General features: G+C 43.9%; 1 non-coding gene across 1 annotated transcript; it reads right to left on the reverse strand.

Annotated features, from left to right (window-relative positions):
• Positions 1-4293: 4293 nt before the first annotated feature.
• Positions 4294-4367, reverse strand: Trnar-gcg (transfer RNA arginine (anticodon GCG)). The gene has a single exon. It is a non-coding gene; the product is annotated as a tRNA-Arg (tRNA).
• Between the last annotated feature and the right edge of the window lie 15571 nt (positions 4368-19938).

Here is a 19938-nt window from a genome sequence, read left to right on the forward strand (position 1 = left end):
GCCGCCATTTTAGAGATCGCCGTCTAACATCGTACTGTTCACGCTTCTGATCAAAGAGATCCACACCACCCACTGTACTGCCGGCCGCGGTGGTCAAGCGGTTCTAGGCGCGCAGTCCGGAACCGCGCGACTGCTACGGTCGCAGGTTCGAATCCTGCCTCGGGCATGGATGTGTGTAATGTCCTTAGGTTAGTTAGGTTTAAGCAGTTCTAAGTTCTAGGGGACTCATGACCACAGATGTTAAGTCCCATAGTGCTCAGAGCCATTTGAACCATTTTGAACCACCCACTGTACGGTTGAACAAAGTTACGGCAAATTCGCGAAAGTAGGCCTCGTTTTTCTTCATAATTAACATTGAAGTCTCTGATAGTACCTGAAGGATACACTGATCAACCACAACATTGTGACCACGGACCTATTACCGATATAAAGCCGTCCAGACGATAACAGCGTCACCTGCTAGGAAGACACACACACGGTGAAAGTAGTATCAGTGAGCGTGCTGCCCGTGTGTAGAATGGGAAGGTGCGCGATTATCTGAGTTTGAATAGGGAAGATTGTGATGGCGGGCAGCCTCGGCACAAATACACTCCTGGAAATGGATAAAAGAACACATTGACACCGGTGTGTCAGACCCACCATACTTGCTCCGGACACTGCGAGAGGGCTGTACAAGTAATGATCACACGCACGGCACAGCGGACACACCAGGAACCGCGGTGTTGGCCGTCGAATGGCGCTAGCTGCGCAGCATTTGTGCACCGCCGCCGTCAGTGTCAGCCAGTTTGCCGTGGCATACGGAGCTCCATCGCAGTCTTTAACACTGGTAGCATGCCGCGACAGCGTGGACGTGAACCGTATGTGCAGTTGACGGACTTTGAGCGAGGGCGTATAGTGGGCATGCGGGAGGCCGGGTGGACGTACCGCCGAATTGCTCAACACGTGGGGCGTGAGGTCTCCACAGTACATCGATGTTGTCGCCAGTGGTCGGCGGAAGGTGCACGTGCCCGTCGACCTGGGACCGGACCGCAGCGACGCACGGATGCACGCCAAGACCGTAGGATCCTACGCAGTGCCGTAGGGGACCGCACCGCCACTTCCCAGCAAATTAGGGACACTGTTGCTCCTGGGGTATCGGCGAGGACCATTCGCAACCGTCTCCATGAAGCTGGGCTACGGTCCCGCACACCGTTAGGCCGTCTTCCGCTCACGCCCCAACATCGTGCAGCCCGCCTCCAGTGGTGTCGCGACAGGCGTGAATGGAGGGACGAATGGAGACGTGTCGTCTTCAGCGATGAGAGTCGCTTCTGCCTTGGTGCCAATGATGGTCGTATGCGTGTTTGGCGCCGTGCAGGTGAGCGCCACAATCAGGACTGCATACGACCGAGGCACACAGTGCCAACACCCGGCATCATGGTGTGGGGAGCGATCTCCTACACTGGCCGTACACCACTGGTGATCGTCGAGGGGACACTGAATAGTGCACGGTACATCCAAACCGTCATCGAACCCATCGTTCTACCATTCCTAGACCGGCAAGGGAACTTGCTGTTCCAACAGGACAATGCATGTCCGCATGTATCCTGTGCCACCCAACGTGCTCTAGAAGGTGTAAGTCAACTACCCTGGCCAGCAAGATCTTCGGATCTGTCCCCCATTGAGCATGTTTGGGACTGGATGAAGCGTCGTCTCACGCGGTCTGCACGTCCAGCACGAACGCTGGTCCAACTGAGGCGCCAGGTGGAAATGGCATGGCAAGCCGTTCCACAGGACTACATCCAGCATCTCTACGATCGTCTCCATGGGAGAATAGCAGCCTGCATTGCTGCGAAAGGTGGATATACACTGTACTAGTGCCGACATTGTGCATGCTCTGTTGCCTGTGTCTATGTGCCTGTGGTCCTGTCAGTGTGATCATGTGATGTATCTGACCCCAGGAATGTGTCAATAAAGTTTCCCCTTCCTGGGACAATGAATTCACGGTGTTCTTATTTCAATTTCCAGGAGTGTATATCGAAAACTGGACTACTTGTCGGGTAGTTGAGGAGTGCTGTGGTGAGAGTCTTCAAAACGTGGCGAAACGAAGGTGAAACCATGTTCAGGTGTCGTCGGATTTGGCAGCCACACCTCGTCACAGATGTCGAAGCGTAGGCTAGGCAGACTGGCAAAACAGGATAGGCGGCGAACTGTGACGGAACTAACATCAGAGTACTGGGCATAGTACAAGCGTGTCTGAACACACAGTGCACTCTAAACGATGGGCCTCCGCAGCCGACGACCCATGTATTTGCCAGTGTTAACACTACGATATCGGCAACTACGGCTGAAATGGGCGCGTGGCCATAAGCACTGGACGTTCGCTCAGTGGCACAGCGTTGCATGGTCTGATTAATCCCGATACCGTCTTCATCAAGGCGATGGGAGGGCGCGAATCCGTCGTCTTCCAGGGGAACAGCTCCTTGACACCTGTATGGCGGGATGGAGACACGCTGCCGGCGATTTCAGTATGCTCTGGGAAATATTCGGGTGGGAATCCATGGGTCCACTGTGGGTTGTGCAAGGCACCAAGATGGCCATGGAGTATTGCGCAGTGGTTGCAGACCACATAATCCCTTCATGAAGATGATGTGTCCTGACGGCAGTGGCATTTTTTAACAAAATAACGCTCCATGTCAAAAGGCCAGGAGTGTAATGGAGTGCCTCCTTTGGTGAAAAAGATTTCAGAAATCAAAACGCGCATTTCTAATCTGGCTTTGTGGCCTCCACGTATGCTTCAGCATGTGTGGTGTGAAACGGATTATCAGCTCAGATATTGTTCTTGTGACAAAGGGAGTCATGTAGCACACTCACAAAGCGTGTAAAACAAATTATGGATTTTATTTTACATTCTCTGTAGTGATTATTACCGAATTATTATTATGCATAAATAGTTACGGCGATTTGTAATCTTTTTATTAATTTTGAATAGCCCTTTAATGCAAGGAAACAGGCATTCTAGAAGTTTTTGCACAGGACAAAACTAAATTTAAAATTCGAGTTGACAGTTATCTATATACGATAAAGAAAAGAAGAAGACTTTATAGAGCCTGGACAGATCGACGGAGGAAATATCCGTACTTCAGAGAGAAAATGAAGCAGGGATTGTTGTTGAGGAAAAACGGAATTGCGTCATCTAATGAAGTTCATTTGATTTCCGAAGAAGAACTCAAACGTTTATAGTCCTGTTGAAATTGTTTGGCATCGGTCAGCTGTCAGCTGGACTGCTCCTACCAGCGATACACCAAAGGGAGCTGTATTGACATTGCCAACTGCCTTGCGTCAGAGTGTTGTCCATGCTACTTGTCACGCAAAAACTTTTCCGTATGTGAAAATTTGGCTTCATGTAGATAAAACATAACTCCTGCCCCAAATAAAATTAAGAACAGATTCTTGGTTTTCTTAGTGGCACTCTAGACTGCCGTGGTCCTAGTTCACAACAACCCGAATTTGCAGTTGATCACGTACGTAATTCCGTTCAGGACGACCCTAACGGACGTTAAGACGATGCTGCAGCAGAAACAACTCCTGAACGTCTGTCATATTACATACCAAACTCATACTGACTGCAACTCAGGCGGCATAAAAGCTTCAAAGTCATGTATATCTTATTCTCTTCATTTAATCCATTACATAACTGGCAACGAAAAGGCTGCGACCATCAGATATACTGCCATTAAATGATCACAGTTTGCAGCACGAATTAAATTAAAGAAAAACTCTATGATGGAATGCGAAAGAAAACAATGTCAGATGTAACTGACGCAGACGGATAAAATACTAATCGCTAACCTCATAGTCAGTATTGTCTGCAACTCGTAACAGGAAGCGCATGTTTTCGAAGTATTAAATGAAAATAGCTCTCTTCCAAACCAAAATATTACACACTATATACACATATAGCATCTTCCGTAATTAATAATAATTCCCTGTGGGTTAACGGCTTGTGTATGTCTATCAATTTGGACCCCACTTCGACTTCTGGGTTCCGAACCAACCCTAGTAACTCTAGCCTGGAAAGCGTACCTTGAGCATGGAAAGATGACTTCCCACATACATTAATGTTCTCCAGGGGCCAAGTGACTCAACATTCTCACGACTAGGTGGTGCTGTCATCCGTACTTTCGAATGAGAAACACGTGAAAGTTCTTGTCGCTGTTGGAAATCCCACTGGCAATAACTGACAGAACATTACATGTGTTTGCGCTCAATGTGGGTCTATTTCATGATTGGAACTTCCTGGCAGATTAAAACTGTGTGCCCGACCGAGACTCGAACTCGGGACCTTTGCTTTTCGCGCGCAAGTGCTCTACCAACTGAGCTATCGAGCACGACTCACGCCCGGTACTCACAGCTTTACTTCTGCCAGTACCTCGTCTCCTACCTTCCAAACTTTAAAGACGCTCTCCTGCGAACCTTGCGGAGACATGGTTTGGCCACAGCCTGGGGGATGCAATATCCTTTCTATCAGGAGTGCTAGTTCTGCAAGGTTCGCAGGAGAGCTTCTGTAAAGTTTGGAAGGTAGGAGACGAGGTACTGGCAGAAGTAAAGCTGTGAGTACCGGGCGTGAGTCGTGCTTCGGTAGCTCAGTTGGTAGAGCACTTGCCCGCGAAAGGCAAAGATCCCGAGTTCGAGTCTCGGTCGGGCACACAGTTTTAATCTGCCAGGAAGTTTCATATCAGCGCACACTCCGCTGCAGAGTGAAAATCTCATTCTATTTCATGATTCTTTCCTTATATATCTGCAAACAATGGCATTAAGAGAGTAATGAAGGGTTTTTCTGGCTATTATAAAATTTATAAAGTGTGGCTACTAACTGATGTTCCAAAGATTAATTTCTTGGAGGCATATAATTATTCACGCAGATTGTTTGCTTAAGAGGTTATGATATTTTTCAAGGGAAGGTCGAGAATAAAACAATACATGCCCAAGAAGCCCATAAAAAGAAGGTACTATGTCTGGTGCTTGACTATGTTAAGACCGGTTATTACCTGAAGTTCCAGATTTACTGTGGAAAATAGGAAGGCAATAGTGCAAATATAGCACTCGATGAAAGGGTTGTACTCGAAGTGTGCTCACATTTGAAAACTGTAAATGTATTACTACATTAGACAACTAGTTCACTTCGCACTCCCCAGTGAAACACTTCTGGATAAATGAGTAGACACTGATTAGCTAGAACATTATCAGCACCTATCTAATAACCGGTATGTCCACCTCTGGCACGGGTAACAGCGGCGACGCGTCGTGGATGTGTTTCGGTCGGATTCAGATCTGGCGAGTTTGGGGGCCTGGAATCTCCACTGTTATTTCTGCAGCTGTTAAAGTTTGTTCCGCATCACAGTTTTCCTCCTCAGCCACCTAGTAACATCTTCATCATCAATTTCTTCTCCTCCTGGAAGGTTGTGGAACACGTTAGTGTACAAAGTAATTGATAATTCCGAATTGACTGGCTCATTGCTGTCACTCACTACTCGGCATCAATGGATGGCAAGAGTTTTCTCCAGCTCTTCATTATAGTAGCGCTCTCCATTTATCCCTTGTTTCGGCTGCTTGGAAAACAAAATAAAAAAAATGGCTCTGAGCACTATGGGACTCAACTGCTGAGGTCATTAGTCCCCTAGAACTTAGAACTAAAGTGCGCGTCATATATCTTGGCGGCCGAGTTTAGGTTCGTTCTGCGCATCTGACGTCACAAAACACAGTCAGCCAATGAACAGAGAACGATGTTGTCAGATCTCGCTGCAGTGCAGAGCACGGACGAGTGTCTTCAGTTTTAGAAACGTTCAGTCATAAATAAAGTAATAGAACAAAAGTCATGTCTTGATAGCAGACTTTCTTTTATCGAAAGTTTGTAAAAAGTGTTCTTTATACCAATTGCTTCATATTCTATTAATTAATTAAAACAAACAAGCAATAAGACTCCTAATTCAGACGATAACAAGGGAAGGTGTTTGTATCAATCTCACGAACCGCTTTTTCGCAATAAAGAACAGTAGTAATTGTTTATTTCCTATTGTACTTCGACGAAACATGAGTAATTCATAGTCATACCAATAGTGTTTGTCAGTATTTTGCTTGACATATTAGAATCCTTATGGAGTATTACTGCCACGCGAGCTGCGATAGCGTAACGGTTAAAGTGCTGAGTTACTAAGCGAAAAGTTATGAGTTCAAACCTTGTGTGGTGCATAAACTTTTCTTTATTTAAAAACAATATCGAAGTGTCTTACTTCAAGAATTTTATTCGTTTGAATGGAGTTTTTTGAAATTTCTAGTGCTTTGTCTCTTCATTAACCCTTTCGCTGCTGCAGACACGTGTTCCCCGCATTCCGCGCTGTGCGCGATTTTGTCATCACTGCACTGCTTGCCTGTGCAGACACACGGTGTTCCAACTGCTTTGACACACTTTATCATTCGATTTCAAAAAAACTATTTGGCCCAAAAATTTGATTTTTACACATCATCTTGACGCCTTCCGCCCATAAATGACTAAATTTTGTTTCGATGTTCAACGCAGTTATTGTGCAGCATTAGATGTAGTAAACCATTGCACGGAATTTTGAAGAGTTTGCAGAGGTAAAAGTCCATAGCGTATACTTTCCGTATGGTCGATTTTAGTTGCCACAATGTTGAGAATGAAATGTGGACAAGATACCTAAATTTCATATAAAATTTACTGTATAACAATATCTCATTTAATTTAAGTACCACATAGGTGTCGTATGTAATATTGAGAAATATTCCATCTTTCACGAGTGTAATAAAAGTTTTATTTACACCAGGCGCTTTTGGCTTTATAATAAAGCACTTCAATCAATGAAAGGTATGGTACATACACAATGGTACTCATGTTCTCTTTGTTGTTTTTGTTCCACAGTCGCAGTTTTACCTATGGTACTGAAATATATTCCTATTCTGCAACTGTAATAAGCGACTTATTAAGACCAGACGCGTTTCTCTCTTTTGAAGCATCTTCAGTGGACAGTATTTTGTCTCCTCCATTGCCAAGTCACCTTTCGTAGTTTTGTGCTGCGGTAACACAATATTCAACGTTTTTGTCGGCTGATCAGTGTTTTAGCAAATAAATGCTGTTTGTGTGTGCCACACACAAAATTATATTTGACATAGCTCTGAGCACTTCACTGACAGACGGTATATTCGAGTCCTAATGTTTTTGTAAGTCCACAGTTTTGTTTAATGTATTTTGTCTACTTCCTTTTGATTGATTGAAGTGCTTTAAAATAAAGCCAAACGTGCCCAGTATAAGTAAAACTTTTGTTACAGTCGCGAAAGGTGGAATATTTCTCAATATTACATACGACACTTATGTGGTACTTAAATTAAATGAAATATATAGGTATCTTGTCCACATTTCATTCTCAACATTGTGGCAACTAAAATCGACCATACGGAAAGTATACTCTATGGACTTTACCTCTGCAAACTCTTCAAAATTTCGTGCAATGGTTTACTATATTTAATGCTGCATAATAACTGCGTTGAACATCGAAACAAAATTAAGTCATTTATGGGGGGAAGGTATCAGTCAAGAAGATAGGTAAAAATCTAATTTTTGAGCCAAATAGTTTTTGTGGAATCGAATGATAAAGAGTGTCAAAGCAGTCGGAACACCGTGTGTCTGCACAGGCGAGCAGTGCAGTGACAAAATCGCCCACAGCGCGGAATCCGGGGTGCACGTCTCTGTAGCAGCGAAAGGGTTAATGCGGCCGTGGTGGCTTTACTTCATGAACTGCGCGCTCCCCCCTAAACGTAAGCTTGCGAACTATGCTATACTATGGCGCTGCTTCTATTGGCGCGTGCGTCGTGTGCAACTGGCAACGCAGCAATCTCCCGCGTCTGGGCGGGCATGCGCGAGCCGCCAAGATAAAAGAATTGAACTATAGTTAAACCTAACTAACCTAAGGACATCACAAACATCCATGCCCGAGGCAGGATTCGAACCTGCGACCGTAGCGGTCTTGCGGTTCCAGACTGCAGCGCCTTTAACCGCACGGCCACTTCGGCCGGCACAAAATCAATTATGTTAATTGCTTTCCACGCCTTCAGCGTAGTCTCGATAGAATCGTTTTCATTTTCGTTCAGCAAGGAGACGAGAAGTGAATGTCGATAATGACGTTTAATTGATTCCAAAATTCCCTACTCCATGGGCGGAATTAGGGCACCCACATTGGGTGGGAGAAAGAGTGCTTGTATGCCATCGGAATTTAGAGAAACATCTGAAGGATGATTGGGAGCATTGTCAGTTATAAGGATAGCTTTAAGTGGAAGCTTTTTCTTCTTTAGCTCTTTTCTCACTGGAACCACCGATAGAATAAAAATGGCTCTGAGCACTATGGGACTCAACTGCTGAGGTCATAAGTCCCCTAGAACTTAGAACTACTTAAACCTAACTAACCTAAGGACAACACACACATCCATGCCCGAGGCAGGATTCGAACCTGCGACCGTAGCGGTCGCGCGGTTCCAGACTGTAGCGCCAGAACCGCTCGGCCACCAGCGGCCGGCCACCGATAGAATATTTGTCTGCCATCCAAGCTTTCTTCTGAGCGCAATACTGCCCTGGTAGAGTATTTATGTCAGTGTGTTGAAAACAACATGGATGTTGGGATTTTCCAATCACCACAAGCGGTAGTTTGTGACTCTCATTTGCATTACAACACGCCATTAATGTTACGCGCTGTTTCTGTTGCTTGTAACCACGAGCTTTCTTCTCGTTCTTGGCAGCTAATGTTTTTGAAGGAAGCGTCTTGTAAGAGTCCTGTTTCATCATCATTATACAAGGCATCAGCAGTTAAATCTTCTTCCTCTATTATCTTCCGTATGTTGCTTACAAACTCGTCAGCATCCTTATCGTTAGTTGAGCGACTTTCCCCGGTGACTGTCAGCTGCCGAATGCCATCCCATTTTTTCTAGTTTGATAGCCAACCTTCACTCGCTGCAAACAAGTTACTAGCGCCAAGTTTTTTTGTTAAATGCAGCTGCTTTTTCCTTTATAATCAGGCCAGTGACTGGAATTCCTGTACTGCGTTGTTATATGAACCATCTATACACAGCTACGTCCACTGATGAATTCTTCTCGGGTTATCAGCCGAGTGGTGGCGTCGTCTTGTCGCAACGTTTCAATGAGTTTCGTACCCATCATCTGGCGAAACGTCCAGTTCTTCATTCTCACTCTTTCGCATAACATTCCATTTTCCCAATTGTTTAACTATGCATTTTTGAGCACGATAATTCATTGTGCACGTGTTTTTGGATGTGCACCGGATTACGAGAGTGTAGTAGACGCTATGACACTGTTGAAAGTGTTGTACAGTTACATCCAGGTGCCAGTATTATTTGTACTAATGCGCTACGAAAATATTGTTGCAATTCCTATTGCCTGTAACTGCCGACAATTCCATTAAATGTGCAGTGAAAGTTGTGAGCTATCTTCTCTTTTCACACAGAACGATCCAAAACAAGTTTGGGAAGACAACATTATAGCGTGTTTGTTTTCGGATCCTTCCAAGTTAGAGGTTTTTTTACTTCTTTTGTTAACAAGCCGTAGAGAATCCCCCATTATCCGGCTCGGTTCTTTTCAGAAAATCCCAGTGGAGCTGAGAGCGGGAACTCAAAATCTCGCCACATCTGCCGTACAACATATGATTTACGTAACTCCGGGAATGAAATAAACAGGCTATATCCGAAAGCTGTGCATAGGCTAAATATGGAGGTTACGTAATATCTTGAGTATTTAACGTCGGTTCGTTTTCGGTTCTCGTTTGTCATTATGCTAAACTATAATCTGGCCTTAGGCATAGGGAATTGTCCGAGAAATGAATAAACGGCTAATTAAAACACAGAAGCACACTTACAGGCACGCGCAGATAAATGCACATAGTTATTACTTAGTGCTATAATATTTATGGGTGCCGCCACAGCTACAGTACTAACGAGAGGTTAACATTCTGAGAAATTCTTGTAATAATTCGCTGCCACACAAAGTGGATGTGAGACGCATGAACTTGAAAATCAATTCCTCTTCGAGAGCTGCCCATCCTGAGCATTAATAAATTACTTTTATAACAGCGCGCCATTTCCATTTGATGTTTTACTATTCTTTTGTTACAGTTCAATCTCCTCTCCTTAGTATGGGGAGTCCACGTGTCCTCCATGTCTTGTTAATAACTACATTCGTTGATTATGGCATATACTTATTACCATCTCCTTTTGTGTTTCCACAGACGTAACGACGTTGAGATTTTTCTACAACCTGGGCGTGAACGTGTTCAACACCGTTCGAAAGGTGAGTGAGTGTTCGTCTCTAGTCCAGGTATCTGCTGCCGAACTAGAAACAAGAGATGGGGGAGTGTGAGCCACTGAGGCTGTTCTGACGTCAGATTGCTGGTTGCAGGCGACGCAGAGTCCTGTGCTGGCCATGCACGACCACTCCTCATCGCAAGCCGACGGCTCGCCCTTCTCTGGTAAGTTATGCAGTTCTTAAACCGACCGGTTGTACACACGACGGTCAGAAACACTAAAAAGCTTGTAGGGGTGTTGCGGAGTAGGTTGTGCAGAGAAATAATGATAAAAAATTCGATACGTTCTGCCGTTTCCGAGTTCAGTTAACATTAAAGCTAGCGATCCAGGTCGTTACTCGTGCAGATTTAAGCGGCCTGCAAGATACAATTAGTGTCACTTGTTCTCATAGCTTAGATGATAGCGTGCTAGAGTGCTTCGTTCCTTAGTACCGTCTCACGTCAAATTTTTTTTATCTCTCTGTTATTCGGTTTTAGGAAACCAAACGAAGAATACGTTTGGCGACACGGTCTCTGACGGAACGCCTAAATGTGCTCGGCCTGATTGGCTAACTTCAATGCTAAATAAGTCGGAAACGACTCTACGCATCAAATTTTTTTCATAACAGTTATTTCTCAGCACAAACTGCCTTGCAACCCCGTAACAAATTTTGCAGTGTGTTTCTGACAACCCTGTATACTAATGTGAGCGTAGCATGTGTGACATACTGTAGTCATTCCCACCAGTATTCCACGGTTGGGTACGTTTCTTGCTCTTGTAGTGTTAACCCCTGTTGCTCCTCTGTATGTGATTCGTCTGTGGATTATTTTCAAAGAAGTGCTGTGTTCATGAGATCACCATTTAATATTATTGGACGATTATTGGTATCAATCGTTTTTAGAACGTTTCCGTCGTTTTCTGGATACGAGCCTATCTGTTTCACACGTACTGGCAGGTGGAATAACTAAATTCCAAAGCAATAGGAGCGCAGGGGCAGCGATTAGAAATAAAGTTATAGTTTGTAAGTCAGAGAATTAACGCTGTACCCCTATAGGCTTCTGTATATTGTTCACGACAAATGGACGCATAAGCAGCATACTTGGAAAGTACAGTATGAACTGAACAGTCAACGGGAAATACCAATACTTATTGCCAAGTGTGTATGGCAGTTTCAGCCATTTGGTAGCGCATTTGTGGCGTCTACATGTACCGAATATAACTTAAGATGTCATGAAATTCAGCGTGCTTAAATCTTGCAGTACGCTTTCTCAGTAAGATCGCTTCATTCTCTTTATTTAAGACGATCGCTTTCAGGAGCACTGCACTGCGATCTTCAGGCGTAATGGACAGAGATAAATAATCAGAAAAGGTCAGTGTGCTACGATTAAAATATCACATTGAACAAAATATACAATGTATACTGTAACTCATCACAGGTCACTAAATCATAAATTGTCATCGTGAATGCTGTACAAACCTTCCGCATTAATTTTCTAAAGTTCAGCGACGTACATCTACATCTACATGACTCCTCTGCAATCCACATCTAAGTACCTGGCAGAGGTTATTCGAACCACCTTCGAGGTATTTCTCTACCGACCCACTCTCGTTTAGTGACTGCCACTCCAATTCGCATATCATATCCGTGGAACTCTCTCCCCTGTTTCACCATAATACAAACCAAGCTGCCCATTTTTGAACTTTTTCGATGCCCTCCGTCAACGCTATCTGATGCGGATACCACCATGGCGCAGCGATACTCCAGAAGAGGATTCACAAGCGTCATGTAGGCAGTCTCTTTAGTAGACCTGTTGCATTTTCTGAGTGTTCAGTCAATAAATTGCGTCATTGGTTCACTTTCCTCAAAACATTATTCATGTCATCGTTCCAACTTATGTTCTCCGTAATTGTAATCTCCTAAGTATTTAGTTGAATTCACAGCCATTAGATTTGTTTGATTTATCTTAACCGAAAATAAAGGAATTCTTTTTAAAATCCATGTGGATGACTCCCGCTTTTCATAATTTAGAGTCAGTTGCCATTTTTCACACGATACAGATATCTTGTCTAAATCATTTTGCAATTGATTTTGATCATCTGTTAACTTCACGAGACGGTAAATAAGAGAACCATCTGCGGGCAGTCTAAGAGGACAGTTCAGATTGTCTTCTAAGCCGTTTATATAGATTAGGAAAAGCAGGAGACTATAACACTTCCTTGTGGAACGCCAGGTATCACTTCTGTTTTACTCCATTTCTTTCCGTCAGTTACTACAAACTTAAACTTTTCAGACAGGAAATCTAGACGTAGTAATAAAACGTTTTATGCTTAAATTGAGATGGCTGTGGAATTAATTGATGGTAATGGCGCCAGAAAGCAGTGGCGTGCTAGATGGACGTTAGGTCGAACAAACAGAGGTGTGCGTGGCTTCATAGTCAACTACCTGGGCTCAAGAAAGCTTAACAATGGGCGCTTGCTGCACAAAATGATCTACTTGTATCCTGTTGCGTTCCCTTCATCGCAGACCGCTGCCGTCGGCGTGATTTTGTCTTGTATTCGACCAAACACTACGCGATTGTAGCAAGGAATGCTAACGAAAGTGCACTGTCATTCTAACATGTTCATTTTGTTGTTGTTGTGGTCTTCAGTCCTGAGACTGGATTGATGCAGCTTTCCATGCTACTCTATCCTGTGCAAGATTATTCATCTCCCAGTACCTACTGCAACCTACATCCTTCTGTATCTGTTCAGTGTATTCATCTCTTGGTCTCCCTCTACGATTTTTACCCTCTACGCTGCCTTCCAGTACTAAATTGGTGATCCCTTGATGCCTCAGAATATGTCCTACCAAACGACCCCTTCTTCTAGTCAAGATGTCCCACAAACGTCTCTTCTCCCCAATCCTATTCAATAACTCCTTATTAGTTATATGATCTACCCATCTAATCTTCAGCAATCTTCCGTAGCACCACATTTCGAAAGCTTGTATTCTCTTCTTACAGATTGAATAACAACGGGGAGAGGCTACAACCCTGTCTCACTCCCTTCCCAACCACTGCTTCCCTTTCATGTCCCTCGACTCTTATAACTGTCATCTGGTTTCTGTACAAATTGTAAATAGCTTTTCGCTCCCTGTATTTTACCCCTGCCACCTTCAGAATTTGAAAGAGAGTATTCCAATCAACATTGTCAAAAGCTTTCTCTAAGTCTACAAATGGTAGAAACGTAGGTTTACCTTTCCTTAATCTAGCTTCTAAGATAAGTCGTAGGGTCAGTATTGCCTCAAGTGTTCCCACATTTCTACGGAATCCAAACTGATCTTCACCGAGGTCGGCTTCTACCAGTTTTTCCATTCGTCTGTAAAGAATTCGCGTTATTATTTTGTATCCGTGATTTATTAAACTGATTGTTCGGTAATTTTCACATCTGTCAACACCTGCTTTCTTTGGGATTGGAATTATTATATTCTTCTTGAAGTCTGAGTGTATTTCGCCTATCTCATACATCTTGCTCACCAGACGGTAGAGTTTCCTCAGGACTGGCTCTCCCAAGGCCGTCAGTAGTTCTAATGGAATGTTGTCTACTCCCGGGGTCTTGTTTCGACTCCGGTCTTTCAGTGCTCTGTCAAACTCTTTACGCAGTATCGGATCTCCCATTTCATCTTCATCTACCTCCTCTTCCATATTGTCCTCAAGTACATCGCCCTTGTATAGACCCTCTATACACTCCTTCCACTTTCTGCTTTCCCTTCTTTGCTTAGAACTGGGTTTCCATCTGAGCTCTTGATATTCATACAAGTGGTTCACTTTTCTCCAAAGGTCTCTTTAATTTTCCTGTAGGCAGTATCTATCTTACCCCTAGTGAGATAAGCCTCTACATCCTTATATTTGTCCTCTAGCCCTCCCTGCGTAGCCATTTTGCACTTCCTGTCGATCTCATTTTTGAGATGTTTGTATTCATGTTTGCCTGCTTCATTTACTGCATTTTTATCCTTTCTCCTTTCATCAATTAAATTCAATATTTCTTCTGTTACCCAAGGATTTCTACTAGCCCTCGGCTTTATACCTACTTGATCGTCTGCTGGCTTCACTACTTCATCTCTGAAAGCTACCCATTCTTCTTCTACTGTATTTCTTTTCCTCATTCCTGTCAATTGTTCCCTTATGCTCTCCCTGAAACTCTGTACAACCTCTGGTTCTTTCAGTTTATCCAGGTCCCATCTCCTTAAATTCTCACCTTTTTGCAGTTTCTTCAGTTTTAATCTACAGTTCATAACCAATAGATTGTGGTCAGAGTCCACATCTGCCCCTGGAAATGTCTTACAATATAAAACCTGGATCCTAAATCTCTGTCTTACCATTATATAAACTATCTGAAACCTGTCAGTATCTCCAGGCTTCTTCCATGTATACAACCTTGTTTTATGATTCTTCAACCAAGTGTTATCTATGATTAAGTTGTGCTCTGTGCAAAATTCTACCAGGCGGCTTCCTCTTTCATTTCTTAGCCCCAATCCATATTCACCTACTACGTTTCCTTCTCTCCCTTTTCCTATTACCGAATTCCAGTCACCCATGACTATTAAATTTTCGTCTCCCTTCACTATCTGAATAATTTCTTTTATTTCATCAGACATTTCTTCAATTTCTTCGTCATCTGCAGAGCTAGTTGGCATATAAACTTTGTAGTAGCTTACCCGAACTCCGATTTTTTTTATACATTATTAAACCTACTCCTGCATTACCCCTATTTGATTTTGTATTCGCCTGACCAAAAGTCTTGTTCCTCCTGCCACCGAACTTCACTAATTCCTACTATAACTTTAACCTATCCATTTCCCTTTTTAAATTTTCTAACCCACCTGCCCGATTAAGGGATCTGACATTCCACGCTCCGATCCGCAGAACGCCAGTTATCTTTCTCCTGATAACGACGTCCTCCTGAGTAGTCCCCGCCCGGAGATCCGAATGAGGGACTATTTTACCTCCGGAATATTTTACCCAAGAGGACGCCATCATCATTTAACCACACAGTAAAGCTGCATGCCCTCGGGAAAAATTACGGCCGTAGTTTCCCCTTGCTTTCAGCCGTTCGCAGTACCAGTACAGCAAGGCCGTTTTGGTTAGTGTTACAAGGCCAGATCAGTCAATCATCCAGACTGTTGCCCCTGCAACTACTGAAAAGGCTGCTGCCCCTCTTCAGGAACCACACGTTTGTCTGGCCTCTCAACGGATACCCCTCCGTTGTGGTTGCACCTACGGTACGGCTACCTGTATCGCTCAGGCACGCAAGCCTCCCCACCAACGGCAAGGTCCATGTACATATGACCGCGAATACCCATTTGCCGCGAAAACATTTCACCTCAACATTATGCTGATTTAAATACACTGACCATGAAGCGGTGTATAGTCTGAAATGTGAACTGTGCCACGTATGTCTTCCAACATGTCATACAAATAAGTGTGCAAAGAAGCCACTGAGGTTTCTACTACTCTGGTAGATGCAGAGATCAACTTTTCTTCCTGCCTCTGGTCCTGCTAGGCTGCAGATAACCTAAATTTTGCATTGTCAGGTTTTTTTTTTTGCGTTATTGACAGGCTATCCAATCTGTTTAAACGGTAGAGTGTTCCTTGGCTAGTTACAAAGTAACTGGTGCGACGTCTGTGCCGTATGGAAGTGTTGCTGTGTTTGTGGAAGTTATATAGAGTCTGCAGAAATTCACCCAAAACGTTGCTCAATACCACTTAGAATTTCGTGTTGTATCACCACCCTCTCCTTTCCGGCTTCAGTACTCATTAAATTTTGAAATTACCTTGGGATTTTCTGACTAAACTTCTACATACAAATATTTAGAAAGAGAAAAAGTAAACAGAATAGCTATTTTGTAATATACTTATAGTTGTCAAGACCATCAGGTTACACGCTGAAAAAACAAACGTCATAGTCGCAACAAATGTGCGTCGCGAATTAGTTATCCAGACTAATGGTGGGATTCGGTAGAGTCATTAGTTTTGAAAATAATGACATAATTATGTGCCGCCAATGCATCCACGCGTGAAAACGCGAAACTCTTTTGTTATTTCTAATAAGACAATATCCACTGATCAGCCAGAGCATTATGACGCCGACCTACGAATCGCTATAAATTCGTCCAGACCATAGCAGCATCACCTGGCTGCTAGTCAAACACATCCACGGTGTCTAGAATGGGGACGGCGCGCGATCTATCTGAGTTTGACTGAGGCCATATTGTGATGGCCCGGAGGCTCGGCACCCGCATTTCGGAAACTGCACGACTTGTCGGCTATTCGAGGTGTGCTGTGGTGAGTGTCCTCAACACGTGGCGATACCAAGGTGAAACCACGTGCATACTCCCATAAAAGAGCCCATTGGTCACTCTGTTCCTTCATCTGTTTCCTTTTTTCGCCGAAATAAATATTGCAGTAAGTCTTGAGAGTATGTTTCACTCCTCATTACAGATGTCAGACGTCGTAAGCTGGGCTGAATGGTAAACCAGCACAGGCGGCGAACTGTGGCGTAACTAACGTCAGACTTTAATGCTGGCAGAGTACAAGTGTGTCTGAACACACAGTCCACCGAACTCTCCTAAGGATGGGTCTCCGCCGCCGATGACCCGTGCATCTGCCAATGTTAACATTACGACATCGGCAACTACGACTGAAATGGGAACGTGATCATCGGCACTGTACGCTCGCGCAGTGGCAGAGCTCTGTGTAGTCTGACGAATCTCGATAACTTCTTCATCAAGCCGGTGGGAGAGCGCGAATCCGTCGTCATCCGGGGGAACAGCTCCTTGACACCAGTACTGCGGGACGGAAAAAAACTGGACGGCCAAGGAGTATCGTACACTTGTTGCAGACTAGGTACACCCCGTCGTGACGATCATGTTTCCCGATGGCAGTAACATTTTTCATCAAGATAATACGCCATTTCACAAGACCAGGAGTGTGATGGAGTAGTTAGAGGTACACAGTGGCGAGTTCCAATTGATGTGCTGGGACTCCTAATTCGCCAGATCTGAAACCGATCAAACGCATCTGGAATGTGATTGAACGTGGCGTCAGTGCTCATCGACTCCCTCCCCTGAATTTACGGGGATCAGGTGACTTGCGTGTGCAGATGTAGTGCCAACTCCCTCGAGCGACTTACAAAGGCCCCACTGTTTCCATGCCACGACGCGTCGCCGCTATTATCTGTGCCGAAAGTGGAAGTACCGTCTTTTAGATGAGTGTACCACATGGTATCTGATGGCAGAATAACGTCACTACTTGTGTAAGCAATTCACGTGAAGTTTCGGTGTCTTTGTGACTGTATATACCAAAGCTATAAAAATATAACGCCAGGAAGAACGTATGTCGACAAAATTAACTTGGCTATACCATAGTACACGAAGGGTTAAGTTTACAGAGCTGTACATGAGCTCTGACTTCAAGAATTCAATAAAATGTGGAAGTATTGCTGTCAGTGGCTCTTTACCTCGTGGCATAAAATCGAAGAGGCCTAAATATGTGCAAGGCACATAAGTTTCATTAAGGAATGATAGCAGTCCATAAAACATCGGCAGGAGCTGTCAGAAGACTCCGAGCGGTCTAAGGCGCTGCAGTCATGGACTGTGCGGCTGGTCCCGGCGGAGGTTCGAGTCCTCCTTCGGGCATGGGTGTGTGTGTTTGCCCTTACGATAATTTAGGTTACGTAGTGTGTAAGCTTAGGGACTGATGACCTTAACAGTGAACTCCCATAAGATTTCACACACATTTGAACATTTTGTTAGAAGACTATGGCGGACTGTGTTGGAAGAATGTGACGAACAACGTGCCGCATAATCTTTTGCCAGATATACTTGATGGGCGAGTTGTTGGGCGATTTAGCTGATCAACAAGAAATTGGTGCCAGTGCTAGATCGAAAAAGGCGTGTAAATTCCGCGTTAATTGTGGCCGAACTATCAGTTCACCAGACACAATCATGGTCTCCCCCTCCTTAAAATGCCCACTGATCACTATCGAGCTCTGTAGATGCTGTGGAACTGTTAAGTTACCAGGCGGTCATGTGACCCTCTGCCACTGCCTTAAGGCATGATTGTGAAGTGGTGTGTTCCAGAATAAAAATAAATAAGAAAAAAAAGAAACTATGGCGACAGGTTTTTTTGGCAGCTGCAGTTCGGGGAAAGTAAACTCCTGTTGGGAACAATGCTTACTTTGTTGAATGAAGATGATCTAAGATGGTTTCAGGGACGTTTCAGTATTAGCTTTACTCAGTAAACTACTGTACACCACGCAAACAATTACAGAACCCGCATCAGATTTCACAGGTGGAAGATTTATGCTATTGTATGCTATCACTTTGGTGTCCTCCATATGTAAACATCTGTCACTGTAGTGGACAGCCAGGTAATTGTTCAATGGATCATATTATAAGTTTCCAATGGTCTTCGGCGCAGAGTTCATGGCCCTTGCAACACTTATGTACATCACCAGGTTTATACTGCATTGGTCATATTGTTTTCATGATATGACAGTTTTTTTTCCTGTAGATTTCTGTCTCTACCGGAATTTTCGTATTCTTACAGTATTGGTTTTAAGATACTGCTTCCGATAAAGTGAAGTGGTGTGCTATGGTTGGTTGGAGACTCCGAGGCGCCACCTAATTGTAAAGGTTTTTCTCCTTTCATGGACAACAGCACCTTTCTTTCACGAAGTGTGAGAGTCGTGAGTTACATGTGTTGAATGAGTCTAGGTGATTAAAATGTGTGTGTGTGTGTGATTGCGGTATGGTACCATGATTGTGTTATATTGATGGTGAGAGAAAGAAGAGGCTGAAACATGCTCTCAAGACTTACTGCGATAAATTTATTTGGGCGAAAAAAGGTAACAGATGAAGGAACAAGTTTCAACTCTATATGTTTCGGACAGTCGATCGACACTTACGTAAACTATGCTTCTTTACGGTTCTTGAACAGTTGTTCACAAGTATATGACGCTCACATTCACAATAACAGATTTCAGTGTTGTTTTAGAAAACGAGAACTTCCACTTTTACACTTCGTAATTGTGTCACTGCTACAGTCTGTCGACTTGAAACTCTGGTTTTGCATTGTTTTCTGCTATGAAATAATAGGTTCTTGTGCTGCATCCTGTTTTTCCACCTCTGTAAGTATATCCACCGATAAGTAGTTATTCTTTTTATTTGGAATGTAGTTTTTGGAGGGGACATTCATGGAGAACATTTTCTCAGTTTTGTTGCGCGTCGAAAAGTGAGGTGGTGCAAAAACAGTGGACTCAAACTCGATTGGGCTATTGTTCAGTTTTTTTGTAATTCACTAGAGAAAACTGAACAATGAACAATCTCACCCAGTCTTTCAGTGAATGAGAGGCAATGTAGGCCGGCCACTGTGGCGGTTCTAGGCGCTTCAGTCCGGAACCGCGCTGCTGCTACGATCGCAGGTTCGAATCCTGTCTCGGGCATGGATGTCCTTAGGTTGGTTAGGTTTAAGTAGTTCTAACTCTAGGTGACTGCTGACCTCAGATGTTAAGTCTCATGGCGCTTAGAGCCATTTGAACCATTTTGAAGCAATGTAATAT

This window comes from Schistocerca nitens, chromosome 5 (assembly GCF_023898315.1).
Source record: "Schistocerca nitens isolate TAMUIC-IGC-003100 chromosome 5, iqSchNite1.1, whole genome shotgun sequence".
Classification (NCBI taxonomy): domain Eukaryota; kingdom Metazoa; phylum Arthropoda; class Insecta; order Orthoptera; family Acrididae; genus Schistocerca; species Schistocerca nitens.